Raw genomic sequence first — 17,222 nt, 5'->3', positions numbered from 1 at the left:
ACGAAAGAAATGGCATAAAGAAGAGTCAACCAAAAGAAGGCAAGATAGAAAAAACTTGAGAAAGGCAGAATAGAAAACATACAATATGGTGATAAATACATGAAAAAAATGCATGAAAATATAACAATCATCACAGTAAGTGAAAGGCCATTCAAAAGACAAGCATTGCCCAAATATTTTTAATCCAGCTAAATGTATACAAGAGGCACACCTAAAATAATTAAATCCTATTTTGGTATTATAGTATCTGCATAGAGTCTAATTATAAGAAATAATCACACAAAAATAATTGTCAAGAACATTAGGAGAACTATACCTCAGGTATCTGTATCATGAAAAGCATGCTTTCCTGTGCTTTTATTTGTTATATCTCGATAATGAGACACTTTTGTTTGTTTCCATATAGGCAAGTGATTGACCTATTCTTTCAGCAACTGTACATAACAGCAATAGTATGCAATTCTGTGTAAATCTTAGTTCTCATTTTATGATCTAACCACAATTACAAATAACCTTGTTTTCTTCACTATTTTATATTTTCATATTTATATCTTCAGAAGCTATTTCAAATCTTCAGACAGAAAAAAATCACTTATTTAAAATAATTATAGGAATATACAAGTCCTTTTTGTACACTGTCTCTTAGCAACCATTAATAACAAACCAAGAAATTTATTCTTATATGCTTTTATAAAGCAAGATGAAAAGCTGGTGTTAAGGACAATAAGTTCTTCTTCAAAGCTCCCTTGGTCTCTTGCTTTGTACGGAGCCCTTTCTGCTCCATCTGTAATAAGCTCATGTTCCTCAGCTTAATCTGTAACTAACAAACCTCTTACTCTGTAAACAACTCTTTGTCGGCCCAGACATGTCCAAACATTCCTTGAACTTGTTCTGTAGGCAATTCTTCCCACCTCAGCAACAGTCTCTCCCTCCCTTCCTCTCTTAGCAAATTGAACGCTCACCATAGTTAGAAAGTTTAAGTCTTAGCCAATCAGGTTAGATTGTTTGGGCCAACCCCAGCCAATGGGGAAAGGACACAGAAACAGGAACTGCCTTAGGGATAAAAACCCTTCTCTCCTTTGTTCCCTGTGGTCTTGTGATCATTACTGAGGCAGGCACCACCCTTCTGCAGAAGTAAATTGCCTTGCTAAGAAATTGTTTTGCCTGAGAGATGGTTCTTCTTTGCAGCACCGAGCTGAAGAAGAAGAACTCGTCTGGGATACCATTCTCCTACGGGGAAGGGTCTCCAGTCACCTCTCATGAGAAGCGTCCTGCTGCCTCACTGCAGTGGCCTCAGGGGTAGGGAATCGGAACCCACCTGGTGTGAAGAATAAACCCAGACTCTCAGCAACACAAGAAGAAAAAGCCTATAGTACAGATACCATGGTGACGAGATAACTCTGTGCACAGACCAAGGTAAGAAAAGCCAGGGGGTGGGCAGCAAAGTACTTCCTTGGTGTTGAGGACATCCTGGAGGTTGAAAGTGTGTGAATGAGACACACAATTAAGTGCGAAGTGAGTGTGGAGTCCGGATCCATGGTTCTGTGGTCACCTGATAAGGCTTAGGGTAGCTTTTCTATCGAGGGTTTATACTGACCTAAATTCCTACGAGGGAAGTGGCCAGAGGACGAAGCGAAAGCAAAGGCGTGCAAGAAACCTCCAACTGGCGGGGCGGGGGGGTGAGCCTCCAGGGAAAAGGTGCAAGAAATCTCTAGTAAAGAGAGGTTGAGCCCCACATACACTCAGGAAACTCGGGTTGAGCCCCTAGAGAAAGGTTGCAAGAAATTTCTATTAGGAGAGGTTGAGCTCCACTGACTCAGGAAGACTCAAGAAGCACCTAAAACTTCCAGGATGGGAAATACCCCAGACAAGGCAGGGAATAAAAAGGAAAAGACAGACAATATAATTCCTTCTGATAGTTCTCTAGGTCTCATGTTAAAATATTGGCGAGATAATGAAAGCACCAAACATAAAAAGAAGCAACAAATAATAAAATATTTTTGCTTTATTTAAACCAAAGAACCTATTCTCAAGCCTTCAGTTTTCTGGCCAAGGTTTGAGTCCAGTGAGGACTGGACTTCTCAACTTTTAATAGAATATGTCAATGACAATAGTCCTGTTTCCCAGGAGGAAATAAATTATGCCCTGTGTTGGCGGCAGGTGCCTGTCATCCTATATCCCCTAAAAACTACAGGAGACAAGCCAGAAACTATTTACCCTTTAAATCACCTTCCCCTGCCAAACACTTCTAACTTCCCTCCCCTTCAAGCAAATGCAAAAAAAATTAGGAGCTGAAGAAAACCCAGAAGGAAAGTGGATATTACCAGATGGAAGGGAAATGTTGTCTAAACCTCTTGAGAGAAATATTGTCTCAGCTTCATCAAGGAATTCATTGGGGTCCTCAAGCTGTATGTGATGCAGTCCTTAGAGTCTATGGGTGCACAGGAATACACACCTTCGCTAGGTAAGTAGTGGACAGTTGCACAGTGTGCAGAAAAACTAATCAATGAACCCTAAAAAGACAACCTCCCGGGAGAAGAAATCCAGGGTTAAGGCCATGCCAAAGAGTCTAAATTGACTATACTGAAATGCCCCCAATAGGCCACCTCAAGTATTTACTAGTAATAGTAGACCACCTTACCCACTGGGTAGAAGCTCTCCCCTTCCCAAGGACAACAGCCAGTAGTGCAGTCAAAGCCCTATTAGAACATATACCCAGGCACTAGAAATAAAATAGGAATATCATACTCCCTGGAACCTGTCCTCATCAGGGAAAGTAGGGAAAAAAATGAATCAAACTCTAAAAAAATCACCTAACCAAATAAATTCTGGAAACCTGATTACCATGGACAAGTTGCCTGCCTATTGCCTTAACAAGAATCCGAACTGTCCCCCTCAAAAAGACCTTGGTCTGTCTGTCTCTTTCCTCCTTCAGGACTCAAGGCCTCCTAGCAAGATTACGTCCTTGTCAAAGGTTGGAAAGAGGGAAAGCTCAAATCCACCTGGGAAGTACCTTACCTGGTGCTCCTAACAACTGAAATAGCAGTCCGGAAAGCCGAAAAAGGGTGAACCCACCACACTTGAGTGAAGAAGGCCCCACCTCTGGCAAAGTCATGGACCATCACTCCAGGACCAACAGCCTCAAAACTAACATTCAAATGGGTTTGTCTTTTTCTCCTCCCCTTAGCTACTCAAGGATATCTTACTGTTAATGTAACTATGCTTGTCTAGTCTTACCTTGTGGAGATCTCCAAAGTCAAAGACAGTTAGCTTGTGCAGAAAAGTACTTCTGCCCCTCTGTGGAAAGAGTGAATACTTCCATGTCTTGTGTATGGTGGGAATTCTCAGAGGAAGAGTTAGGCAATTGGGGGTTATGTTCTCAGTGGGCAGATGTCCTATGGACTACTAAACATCAGAGTTGGACCTCCTCACAGGGTTGCACTGCCCTAAAACCATAACTACACTTCACCAAAGGGGCCGTCCCCTCTGATTGCCAATCTAATCATTGTAACCCAGTACTTACCCATTGTAAAAATTAAAGATTTAAAGCCAACTGTAGCCATTGAAACACGGTACCAAGATGCAAATGCCCGGCTGGAATGGGTTAAATATTCCATCTGAACACTAAACAAAAGCAATTGTTACGCTTGTGCGACAGGTAGGCCAGAAACCCAAATTGTCCCCTTTCCACTCGGATGATCCTCTGACCAACCGGGCATGAACTGTATGGTAGCCCTCTTCCAAAATCCCACGGCCTGGGACAATAAGGCATGTCAAACCCTCTTGCTCCTATTCCCAGAAGTGAAAAGCCCTGCAGGTCGGCCCCTGAGGGCTATCCAACCCCCTACTACAAATATCAATTTCACCTCATGTCTCACAGCAAGGGGAAAACTTGGCATTCCTTGGGAGTCTAATGGGATGCAGTGAATCTAAGCCTTTTCAAGAGCTAACCAATCAGTCTGCCCTTGTTCATCCCCAAGCGGATGTATGGTGGTACCACAGTGGACCACTACTGGGTACTCTGCCAAGTAACTGGAGCAGCACTTGTGCTCTAATCCAATCGGCAATCCCTTTCACTCTGGCATTTCATCAACCAAGCAAAAAGGACAATCATGAAAAAAGAAGTACCCCCCACAGGTCCTTTGACCCTCACATTTATATAAATGCCATTGGAGTTCCACAGGGGTGCCAAATGAATTTACAGCCCAAAATCAAATAGCTGAAGGATGTGAATCTATATTGTTCTTGTGGGTAACTATAAAGAAAAATGTAAACTGGATAAATTACATTTACCATAATCAACAGCAGTTTGTCAGTTATACTAGGGATGCCATTAAAGGAACAGCTGAACAATTAGGCTTCACCAGCCAGATGGCCTGGGAAAACAGAATAGCCCTGAACATACTATTAGTTGAAAAAGGTGGGGTCTGTGTCATAATTCGGGCCCAATGCTTTTATCACTAACAACACAGCACCCGATGGAACAATTACAAAAGCCTTACAGAGCCTTACCACCCTAGCAAATGAATTAGCCAAAAATTCTAGAATAGAATTCTAGAATTATTCTCTAGTCTCATGGAAAAAATGGTTTAGAAAATGGAAGGGATTCATAATCTTTACTCCCCTTGCAATTGTTACAGGTGTACTCATTCTTGTAGGTTGCTGCATCATAGCTTGCATTCGTAGATTAGTGCAAAGGCTTATAGAAAAAGCCCTCACCAAAACCCCTCTCGATTCTCCTCTACCCTACTCAAATAAGTTCCTACTCCTAAACGAATAAGAAGAACAACAAATCTAAAATATGTTAAACAAATTTGAAGGCGACGAACTATAAAATCAAGAGGGGGAAACTGTTAAGGACAGTAAGTTCCTCTTCAAAGTTCCCTTGGTCTCTTGCTCTGTACACAGCCCTTTCTGCTTGATCTGTAATGAGCGCTTGTTCCTCAGCTTAATCTGTAACTAGCAAACCTGTCACTCTGTGAACAACTCTGTTGAACCCATACATATCGAAACATGCCTTGAACTTGTTTTGTAGGCAACTCTTCCCACCTTAGCAACAGACAGTCTCTCCCTCCCCTCCTCTCTTAGCAAACTGTGTGTTCACCATACTTAGAAAGGTTTAAGTCTTAGCCAGTGGGGTTAATTTAGATTGTTTGGTCCAACCCCAGCCAATGGGGAAAGGACACAGAAACAGGAACTGTGTTAGGAATAAAAACCCTTCTCTCCTTTGTTAGGTGTGCTCATGAGCATGACTGATGCAGGCAGCACCCTTCTGTAGAAGTAAATTGCCTTGCTGAGAAAACTTCTTGCCTGAGTGCTACTTCTTCTTTGCGGCACCAAGCACTTCTTTCTAACACTGGTTTTTTGTTTCAGTTTTTTTGAGACAAAGTCTCCCTCTGTCACCCAGGCTGGTGTGCAATGGTGCAATCTTGGCTCACTGTAGCCTCAACCTCCTGAGCTCAAGAAATACTCCCATCTCAGCCCCCCAAGTAGCTGGGACTACAGGCATGTGCCACAACACCTGTCTAGTATTTGTATTTATTGTGGAGACATGGTTTCACCATGATATCCAGGCTGGTCTTGAACTCCTAGGTTCAAGCAATCTGCCCCCCCCCTTGGCTTCCCATGGTGCTGGGATTACAGGCGTGAGCCACCATGCCTGGCTGAAAAGCTGTTTTTTAAAAAAACAAAAAGTCAGGCATTCTGATCTCTAGCCAGACTACCACCAATTTAAAGGACAATTTGATGTATGGCTCAAAGAGGTCAACAATGCAAAGTAAAATATTTTCCAATTCAGTCAAGGGGCAGGGGTGGGCAGGAAGCTGGTCAGGGGAAAAAAAAAAACCAAAACAGCTCCTTTTTATATTTACCAAAAAAAAAAAAAATAGAATTTTTTTCTTGCCTGCCTTTTAAAATGTCATTCAACTCTACTATTTTCTGGACATCTCACACTAGTTTCAATTTAAGATTAAGTCTCATCAGGCAGTTGACCTGTAGAGAGCCGTAAGTGTTACTTCTCTCCTACAAAAATTTTTACAAATCAAACTGTCATGGGATGTAAGTTTTGAAAACATAAAGTTTCTTAGAAAAAAAAACTATTACCTTATGATAGGACAGATAATGATAATCTTGTCCTTAATCTACCTGCACTGTTTGGACAGCTAAGGAGTCAATAATCTCCCTATGTTATAGGAGTTATTAAGAAATTATTTTAGGCAGATAGAGATTTTTTTCTCTTAAGGCAGCTCCAGATACGTTTCTTGCATCACAGAAAAATGATTTGAAGGGCGGACTAGCAAGCTTTGATATGCAAATGCCAGCCATTAGAAAATAGGTCCACTCAATATGGCGATATCCACTTTCTTCTTGTCACTACAAGTGCCTAGCATCGTGGCCACCCCCACATCTCCCCACGTTTGTAGAACATCATGGTGCCCTGCATTTGCATATTAAAAGGTTAGGGTGGGAGGGCCAGATTTTTGTGGGTTACATGAATGACATACCTGGTCAACCCAATCTCCTGAGCCCTATGGAAATCAGACACCAGCTCCTCCAGCCTCCTAAACTGGCTGTTTTCTGCTGCACTCAAGGTTCCCTCTCTCAGCTTGGAGCCCCCCTCCCTCTGTCTCTGTATGGGGGAGCCTCTTCCTTCTTTCTCGCCAATTTATTAAACTCTCTCTGCTCCTTAAAACCACTCCACATATATCCATGTCGTTTTATTTAAACCAGCGTGAGAAAAGGACCTGGTGTTGCCCTCCAGTCATCAGAGCCGTATCATTTCGGTGCACTGGCCGGGAATCCGAGGTACAACATTTGTTGGAGTGGTGATTATACAAGTGAGCTTAAAATCTGTTCTATCATTCCAAGGTGCTCTTGGCCTCTATTTTAAAATCAAAAGGCATCCATCTGCTGGTTAGATACATTTATCGTTGGCTGCTGTTCTAAAGACTCAGATGTGAGGCTTGCTGGTAAGAACATGGAGAACCCCCCAATACCCACAGGTCATTGGGAATTCTAATCAGTTTCCTTTTTCATGGGGAGACCTCGCCATTGCGCAAGGCTGGAAAAAGTTCTGAGGCAACTCAGCATATCTGGGCAGGGTACACCCTGGTGTGATTCAAAGGCCTCTGGACTAGACCCAGCGTCCAACAGCCCATTTCAGGTGCTGGCAGAGAATCCTCAGCTATTCAGTCACGAAACTTTCCTTCCTTTTCTATCCACGGTCTCTTACTCTCTCTGCGTTGTGTCGACTGTATGGGAATTTAGTAACCGGGAGTTTAACTCAGGAACGCAATTGCAATCTTCTACAACAGAGGGTTCCTCCCAGACAGTGAGCATTTCTCTCTCAGCCCCTTCGTCTGGAGAGCACAATGCATTTCCAGGTCTCTCTACCACTTGTCTGAGGAGCACATAGTATTTCTGAGCCAACAGTGCCACCTAGTGGAATCAGAAATCCTCTACATGAGGCACTTTTTTTTTTTTTCAATGCTAACACCGCAGCTTCCTTTTGCACTGCTAGAAATCAGGCTCTAAGCCTCTTACAGGAATGGGAAAATTCTGCTTTCAACAGTTAGGAATTAAATGTCTCCCATAGCCAAATTTTAGTCTCAATATTGTTCCATCAGCAGGAAAACAGACATTTGGTTCCTACATTCCTTTAACTCACCTTTTCTGTCTCCAACTGAGACAGTACTTAATTAGTAAGGGGATTTTAAGTCCAGAAGTTAACTAGAACCATTTTTCTAAGGGTAAATGCTTTAGCACAGGCCATAATAGCAGGATACAGAGTTGAATCTGGCATAATCCTTGGGGCCTTGCCCAGTTACACAGTTTTCCCTGAGATCTTTTTTTTTTTTTTTTTTTTTTTTTTTTTTTTTTTTTTCAAGTCTAGGAGGTCAAAGTGAAATAATAAGCAGAGGACTAGGACTAGTTCGGTGAGTGTGACTAGGCCTCAAAAGTCTAGTTTCTCTGGTGCCACGGCTTGGAGGGTCACACCTACAGCCATGGGCGGCACATTTAACTGGGTGCCGGGACCCAGGAACCAGGGAGGGAAAATAGGGGAATGCCCCCTACTGTTTTCTTCTCCACCCTGAGTCTTACACCAAAAGGAAACTAAAAGGACACTTTTATTCTCACTTCTCTGTCTAGATGGGCAACAGATCGTCTTCAGCATGCACTCCTCTGGAATGTATTTTAAACCACTGGGACTCCTTCAACCCTGAGCCTTTGAGGAAAAAGTGACTCATATTCTATTGCACAAGGGAATGGCCTTCTTACTATCTTGAGGACAGACAAACTTGGCCTGCCGGGGGGAGCCTTGATTTTAACATTATCCAACAGTTAGATCTTTTCTCCAAACAGAAGGGCAAATGGACTGAGATCCCCTATGTATAGACTTTCTTTGCCCTGTGAAACAGCCCAGACCTTTACAAGCTCTATACAACCAACCCAGTTCTTTTAGCAGCCACAGGGAATAGTTCCCCAGAGCTAAAGCAGGTTCTAGAGGAGCAATCTGAGACAGCTATTGAATGTCCCAATCCTTCCAGTCCGCCTCCAATCATACTATCAGCTCCTCCAGCTCCACTATCTCCAGTATATCCCATTCTCCCCACTTCACTCTTACCTCTGTAGGAAATGCCTGACAGGAATGGTGCCATGAGGGTTCAAGTTCCCTTCTCATTACAGGACCTTAAGCAAACAAACAGACACTTGGCCCAATTTTCTGATGACCCCAATAGGTATATAGAAATTTTCCAAAATTTAACTCAGGTGTTTGATCTCACATGGAGGGATGTTATATTGCTGCTAAGTCAGACCCTCACTGGGGCTGAAAAGCCGGCAGAGTTCCACAGGCAGCAGAAAAATATGCATATGAGCAACATGCCTCCTATAGCAGACCAAGGAGAAAAAGAGGAGACAAGGAAAGTAAGGAATAAGTGGAAACTCCATTCCCACTAGGAAGGGAAGCAGTTCCGGCAGATAACCCTGATTGGAACTCCAATAACTCAGGAAATCAATGGAAAAGGAAGCACTTCTTAAGGTCTATATTAGAGAGCCTCTGGAAGACCAGGGCCAAACCTCTCGATTACTCTATCTATGATAGATCAAAACCAGATGAGAATCCCACAGCCTTTATGGAAAGGCTAAGGAGAGGCACTAATAAAACACACCTTTTTATCCTGATTCAGTTGAGAGACAGTTAATCCTGAAGGACAAGTTTATTACACAGTCAGCTCCCAATATTGGAAAGAAACTATAGAAACAAGCTATAGGACCAGATAGCACCCTAGAGAACCTCCTGAGAATAACCACTTCAGTCTTTTACAATAGGGATCAGGAGGAGGTCCAAGAAAAGGAGAGGAAATACAAGTGAAGAACAGAGGCTCTAGTAGTAGCGTCGCAAGCTTGTAAAGTTCAGGATCCCTGAGGTGCATCCACTAGCTGTTATCAATGTGGCAAGTCAGGGCATTTTAAGAAGGAATGCCCAGGCAGCAAGACGAAGCCACCTCGACCCTGTCCAGCCTGTGGCGGAGACCACTGGAGACGGATCTGCCCCCAGAGGCAGAGGTCAGTGGGTTCAGAACCAGTCTCACAGATGGTCCAGTACGACTGATGGGTCCCAGGGCTTAAACCCCTAGCTCCAGCGGCTCAGACTGCCATCACAACACAGGAGCCCTGAGGGATTCTGGAAATTGAAAGAAGGAAGGTAGATCTCCTTCTGGATACTGGGCGAGTCTCTTTCTCCTCGTCTCTAATTCAGGGTCCCCCTCTTCCCAGAGCACTACCATAAGGGGTGTATCAGGAAAAACTAACCTGATATTTTTCTCAACCCCTTTTGCAGATGGGGAGACTTACTATTTAAACATGCCTTTTAAATCATGCCTGAAAGTCCCACTCCTTTATTAGGTAGATACATTCTAGCTTGCATGGGCGCCTGCAGCATCTTTACAGCCCCAGGACAAACTCTGTCTCCCCCTGATGGAAGCCAACATTAATTTGGAAGTGTGGGCAACTTAAGGAAGAATAGGTTGAGCTATAACTGCTAGGCCAGTCCAGATCTATCTTAAGGATATCTTCTTTTCCTAACCAGAGATATTATCCCAAAGGCCAGAGGCTAGGAAAGGGCTAGAAGCCATTACTAATAACCTAAAGATGCAGGGCCTCCTCAAACCCTGTAACAGCCCCTGCAACACCCTAATATTAGGAACGCAGAAACCCAATGGGGAATGGAGCCTAGTTCAGGACCTTTGCCTCATTAATGGACCTGTAGTTCCAACTCATCCAGTGGTCCCTAATCCCTATACCCTGTTAACTCAAATATCTGAGGGAACTAAATGGTTTACAGTCCTAGATTTAAAGGATGCCTTCTACTGTACACCGTTACACCCTGACTCTCAATACCTGTTTGCCTTCGAATATCCCTCCGGCCAGACTGCCCAGTTAACATGGATGGTGCTGCCTCAGGGATTTTGAAATAGTCCTTACCTGTTTCGACAGGCACTGTCACAAGACCTCTCTGAGTTCTCTCATCCTTATGTTAAGGTCTTGCAATACGTTGATGATATTCTGCTCTGTGCCCCAACGGAGGATGCTTTTCAGGAAGGCAATGAAGCTCTTCTCAACTTCTTAGCTAACAGAGAATATAAGGTTTCAAAACCCAAGGCCCAGCTCTGCAAAACCTCAGTGAAGTATACCTAGGCCTAGTGCTGTCTGAGGGGACCAGAGCATTAGGGAAGGAGAGGGTTGAGACTATTTCTTCCTTTCCCTCCCCAAAACCCTCAAGCAACTCAGAGGATTTGGGGGCATTACAGGACTTTGTAGACTATGGATACCTGAGTGTGGTGAAATAGCCTGTCCATTATATAACCTCATAAAAGAAACTTACATAACCTCATAAAAGAAACTCAGGGAGCTAAAACTTATCTTTTAACCTGGGAACCTGAAGCTCAAACCTTGACCAGCTGAAGCAAGCCTTGCTTAAGGCACCAGCTTTCACCCTTCCTACAGGGAAGGGCTTCAATCTGTATGTATGAGAAAAGAAGGGAATGGCCCTGGGAGTATTAACACAGGCCCAGGTCAACAGCCAGTGTGGGTTGCCTAAGTAAGGAACTTGAGTTGGTGGCTAAAGGATGGCCAGCATGCCTCCCAGCCATTGCCTCAGTGGCTCTTTTGGTCCCAGAAGCCTCTAAATTAACCATGGAAAATGATTTATTTATGCCCCACCTCACGTGGCAGGACTACTGCGCTCTAGGGGGAGCCTTTGGCTAACAGATAGCAGACTTCTTAAATATCAGGCCCTGCTGTTAAAGGGTTCCAACATCCAATTAAAGACTTGTTCTCACCTAAATCCAGCCGCCTTCCACCAGGAAGAAACTGGGGAATCTGAGCATGACTGTGAACAAATCATAGTACAGACCTATGCAGCCAGGGAAGATCTCAAGGAAACTCCCCTAGAGAACCCAGACTGGACCCTGTTGACAGATGGGAGCTCTTTTGTAGAACAAGGGATCTGTAAGGCAGGATACACAGTAGTCACTCTACATGACATCACTGAAAGTGCGTCACTCCCTCCAGGCACAAGCGCTCAATTAGCTGAGCTAATCACTCTTACAAGAACAACTGAATTAAGCAAAGGAAAGGTAGCTAATATTTACACTAACTCCAAATATGCCTTCCTGGTTCTCCCTGCTTATGCTGTCATTTGGAACGAAAGGCATTTTCTTACCACCAATGGATCTCCTATAAAGTATCACAGGTTATCATCCTCAGTTCTCCTTCCATGAGAAACAGCAGTGATGCAATGTAGGAGACATCAAACGGGAACAGATGAGATAGCCAAAGGAAATAGATTAGCTGATCAGGCAGCTAAGTCAGCGGCAAGGAAGGCTCAAGACAACACACTTCAATCAAACCCCTTTAATCTGGGAAGGCTCCGTAAGAGAAATTAAACCTCAGTACTCACCCACAGAAATACGATGGGCCACTTCTCGATGGTATACATTTCAGCCCTCAGGATGGCTACAGTCGCAAGACGGCTAACTCCACGTGCCAGCCTCCAGCCAATGGAAAGTCCTTAAAGTGCTTCACCAAGCTTTTCACTTGGGAAATGATAAAACTCATCAATATGCCCAGAGATTGTTTTTAGGCGAGAACTTACTAAAAACAATCAAGCAAGTTGTTAATGCTTATGAAGTCTGTCTTAAAAATAATCCCCTGAACAGGCGACTCCTTCCTGCTCAAACCCAAAGAACAGAAAGATACCCAAGGGAGGAGTCGCAGACAAACTTCAACCACATGCCAAAGACAAAGAGCATTCAATACCTGCTGTATGGGTAGATACCTTCACTAAGCGGGTAGAAGCATTTCCATGTCGTACAGAAAAAGCCTCTGAGGTAATAAAAGTGTTAGTTAATGAAATAACTCCCTGCTTTCATCTAAGTACCTACAAAGTGATAATGGGCCCTCATTTAAGGCAGCTGTCACACAAAGGGTCTCAAAAGCACTAGGCATAGAATATCATCTCCATTGGGCTTGGAGACCCTAATCCTCAGGAAAGGTAGAGAAAACTAATGATATTATCAAGAGACACCTCAGAAAATTGTCCCAAGAAACTCACCTTCCTTGGGTCACTCTTCCTCCCATGGCCTTACTACGAGTAAGATAAACCCCTTCAAAATTAGGTCTTCGCCTTTTTGAGATGCTGTATGGACACCCTTTCCTTACCAATGATTTTCTATTAGATCGGGAAACTTCTGAGCTAGTTAAGCATGTAACCTCTCTGGCTCACTTCCAACAGGAATTAGCACAATTAGCGAAAGCCCAATCCCAGGAAACAGGGACACCTCTATTTAACCGGGAGATTTGGTACTGGTAAAGGTTCTCCCTTCTCTCTCTCCCTCCCGAAGCCCAAACTTAGGAAGGGCTGTAATTACACTGTTCTTCTTCCAGTTCACCCAACAATAAAAGGTACAGGAATCAACCGACTCATAGATACATCACACTCAAATCAACGCCTGGAGAGCTGAGGGAGCAACCCCCGACAGCCCAGAGGAACGTCCTGAATAGCAATGTGAAAAAACAGATCTTAAGCTGAAAATCACAAAAGATAAGTAACTGAATGAGAACTAATCATCTTATGCAGTCTCACCCCTACCTCAACAAATACATTTTGTCATTTCTACCTCTCCTTTTGAGCCAAATATCAGAACTTCTTTCTGGTGGAAATTGTTTACTACTACTCCTTGCAGGAATTGCTATACTCACTCTGCTATTTGCAGTAGAACTATATACTGCAGCACCCCCAGGGTGGAATGTCAGAGAGAGAATCTCAATTACTACAGCATTTGGCTTAATTATTAACCTCACAGCAGGAATAACGGTTACTAACAGGAAGTAAACATGAGAGTTTTACTATCACTAAATCTGTTACGACTTTTTACTGGACTTCGTAATACATCGCACCATTTAGCTCCTACAATATCTGCCATGACCCATTTGTACAACAAGACTAATTGTCAGGTCTGTCCTAAGTGGTTCGCTCAGTTCAGTGACACTAAGGAAACTTACAGTTACCTGGAACTCAGCATCTTAGGATTCCCTTTGTTGGCTTTACCTTTAGCGCCTAAAGACTTACCAGGCATAAATGGGACATGGTATGGGAACACTTTCAATTGGGTGACTAACTCTTCCCGGGAGAACACTTTGCCCCAGCATCAAAGAACTTTCTCCCAAAGATAAGCTTCACACCCTCAGGCCTGGAAAAGTTGACTGAGTAATAGCAAATGCCTCCCTCTGCTTTAAAAGCAGTGGGGAAGGATCATACTTGGGAGATCTCAGACATTTTAACATCACACTTGTAATTGCTGATAGTTCAAAGATTTGAGGAGAGTGCAACAAGGGTGATCTACAAGGATAGAAGCCCTAGTGGGGGGCTTTCAGAATCTAGCCTCTCCTTCTGGTTGGAAGTACCGATGGGAGTGGCATGCTCTAAGTAACCACCTTGACTATAATGTAAAAAATAACACATGGGTCTTTCCAAACTTCCACTCTACCCATGGAATTCCAGACCCTTGTATGATGTTTGCTAATAGTGGCAGCTTACAGATCTTTGGGTGAACTGAAGACATCTGGACTGACAGCCCTTGCCACAAAAATCATCTGAGATATTCACCAGGGCCCTATTTCGTCTCTAATTTTTCAAAACTCCATTTGTCAGGTGGACCCTTTTCACTTGGCATGTCAAATCCAAATGACATCGTAAATGACTAAATATGGTTATCTTTATCCCAAGGATGCCTCTGTTATACGTAAAGAAAGGAAACTTCTAAGATATGAGAAAAATCTGCCAGTGTCTCTCACAAGCCACAACTTAGAACCATCCCTTCAAGGAACAGGGCTATATTTTCTTTGTGGCTCCTGGATACACTTAGCCCTCCCAAGGCATTGGAAGAGAACTTGTACTATAGCTCCAGTAGTTCCCAACTTATTATTTTTAAATTCTACCAAGATGGCAGCATCATCTGGGGACATGCCTAACTTTTTCTAGAAACTGTACCATTTTGAATACGTCGGACAAAGAGATCTATCATTTCTATGCCCTTACATGGAGATTTAACTGGGGAGGGCATGCACATGACAATCTCATCTTAGAAAAACCATGGATGGGAAATTCTACAGCCAGAGGTATATTCTGGTTTATGGGCATTCCCTCTCCTTGAAAGATCAATACTTAATATCTCTCTTATAATGCAGCGAAGATGGAAAGCAACTGTAGGGGCCACAGAGGCACAACCACAATCTATAGACTCTTCAGCCTCAGTAGGAGCACAGAATAGACGGGCCTTAGATGTCCTTACAGCTGAAGTGGGAGGCACCTGTGCACTTTTAAATGAAACACCTAACCAGCAGTTAGGGTGACATCTCAGAGGAGAATGTTACAGGAATTATTAAAAAATTAGTTGGCCACTGCCCTCACTGCCCCTGCTGCTGCCGACCTCGCCATGGCTGCTTCGTCTCCGAGGTCAGACTGCTCCCAACGCTATGAACGGAGGCAGCATCTTTGCAAAGAGACCCAAGGATGATGCTCAGATATCAGAGAAGAGACACAAACAAGGCCTTCAATGATACTGCCAGATACTTATCTAAGAAAGAGTGGGAAAAGCTGAAGAACTCAGAGAAAATCACCTATGTGTATATGAAGAGAAACTATGAGACCATGACTAAACTAGGTCTCTAGGCCACCCTCCCACCTTTCATGTACAATAAATGGGCCGCAGAATTCCAGGGAATGACTTTGATACAGACTAAAACTGTGGGAATCAGGAAGAACGTCCTCAGATGGCTTTCGGCATGCTACATGGAAACTTTCCAAAGATGATGCCCAAGAAGCCAGCAGAGGAAGGAAATGATTTGAAGGGAGTGCCAGAAGCATCTGGCTCATGAAGCGATGGGAAACAGCTGTGTCCCCCGGGAAAAGAAAGTACCTCTGAGAAGTCTAATAAGACATCTGGACCCAAGAAAAGGGGGAATATGTCTGGATCCACAGACTGCAAGAGAGAAAGTATCTAATGATTTATAAAGAGATCAGCGACCCTGAGGAAGATGATGAATAACTCCCCTCAGGGATAGGATGCATGCCCATGATGAGAAACCGAACCTGGTGACCTTTCACCAGCATGGGCATGGCCGTAAACCCCTCGCCATCAGGCGTATAGCAAGTGAAAGCTGGAGTTCACGACAGTAAAAAGTTGAGCGTCATTTTTCTTATAGTGTGCCAAGAGTTTGGTATTAGCATTTTCGTTGTATTTTCTTACAGTGTGCCATCCTGTTAGATATTTGCATTTTCATTGATGAACAAGACATAGTTAATGCATATTTCTGCTTGTGTATCCATGCACCTACCTCAGAAAACAAATACTGTCAGGTATTCTCTGCATAGAACAGCACTACCCTCCCCTCTCCCCAGATGTGATTACTGAGGTCAGTTCTAGGTGTTTCAGATTTTTTTCTCTGCATTTACACACACACACATGCACGCGTGTGCGCATGCAGAACACCACTATAAGCATCTCCATCTGCTTTTCCCCACCACTAATGGGTCCTGGGCAAGCTCCCCTCACTCTGTTTCCTATTCAACGTGCACTGCCTGCTGCAAACTCCCATCATCTGATTCCCCTATCTCGGTCACTGACAGTTAATAAACATTTACAAATTAAAAAAAAAAGAATTATTTCAAGCAGATAGGACAAGGGGGCCTTGGCAAGGTTTTTTTCTTTTAAAGCAGCTCCAGAAACGTTCATTGCCTAGCAGAAAAACAGCTCCAAGGGCTGAGCCGGCAAGCTTTGATATGCAAACGCCAGCCATTTGAAACTGGGTCCATTCAGTATGGCAATTCCTGCCTCGACTTCTTGTCACCACAAGTGCCTAGCATCATGGCCACTGCCACATATCCCCACGTGTATAGGATATCATAGCCCCCTGCATTTGCATACTAAAAGGCTAGGGTGGGAGGGCCCATTTTTTTTGGTGGGTTACGTGAATGACATACCTGGTCAAACCAATCCCCTGGGCCCCAAATCAGACACTGCCTCCTCCAGCCTTCTAATATAACTAGCTGTTTTCCACACTCGAAGTTCCCCCTCTCAGCTTGGAGACCCCCTCCATCTCTGTACAGGGCAGCCTCCTCCTTTCCCCCTTATTAAACTCTCTCTACTCCTTAAAAGCACTCCACATGCGTCCGTGTCGCTTTATTTAAGCCGGTGCAAGACAAAGGACTCTGGTGTTCCTCCGGTCATCGGAGCCATACCACCTACATTCGTAATTGTGTGACAAGAGCCTTTCCAGGTCCATGGGTTCATCACACATCTCTAAAATCAATTCAGTTCAGCTCAGCTGGCTAAGGGTCCAGCAATCATACTCTCTCTACCAGGCTGAGAAGCAAAATGATGGCAAAAATGAATGAATGAATGATACATACTGAAGGTAAAACTGAGGTCCATAAAGACATAAAACTATGCCTCCAACAATTTTAATTTCTGCAAACTTACTAGAGCTGAGGCAGGAGAACAAGGTCTGGAGGCAGGGAACCTAAGGCCAATTCACGCTGACTTCCTAGAACTAAAAATCCCCTTTTCACACCCAAGTAACAAAAGCATCAGAGGCTACTGCTCCCTTTGCAAATGCCCTCCACCTGCCCTGCCCTTTCTGTGTGGCAGATGAAAAAC

At 43.8% G+C, this 17,222-nt stretch overlaps 1 protein-coding gene and 1 pseudogene across 11 annotated transcripts in view; one reads left to right on the top strand and one right to left on the bottom strand.

Annotated features, from left to right (window-relative positions):
* Nucleotides 1–17,222, bottom strand: part of CEP85L (centrosomal protein 85 like) — a 238,224-nt gene that overhangs the window by 108,494 nt on the left and 112,508 nt on the right. The window contains exon 1 of one of the 11 annotated variants that reach the window (XM_021937945.2): nt 10,486–15,550. The exons of the other annotated variants lie outside the window; for them this stretch is intronic. The gene's annotated coding sequence lies outside the window, so the exon portion shown is untranslated. Of the gene's footprint in view, nt 1–10,485; nt 15,551–17,222 lie in introns of those variants that run through there. 11 annotated transcript variants of the gene reach the window in all.
* LOC103884074 lies at nt 15,040–16,051 on the top strand (annotated as a pseudogene).

Source organism: Papio anubis, chromosome 6 (assembly GCF_008728515.1).
Source record: "Papio anubis isolate 15944 chromosome 6, Panubis1.0, whole genome shotgun sequence".
In the NCBI taxonomy this organism is placed as follows: Eukaryota; Metazoa; Chordata; class Mammalia; order Primates; family Cercopithecidae; genus Papio; species Papio anubis.
The sequence above is the reverse complement of the archived record's forward strand: the minus strand, read 5'-3'. Positions and strand labels throughout refer to the sequence as shown.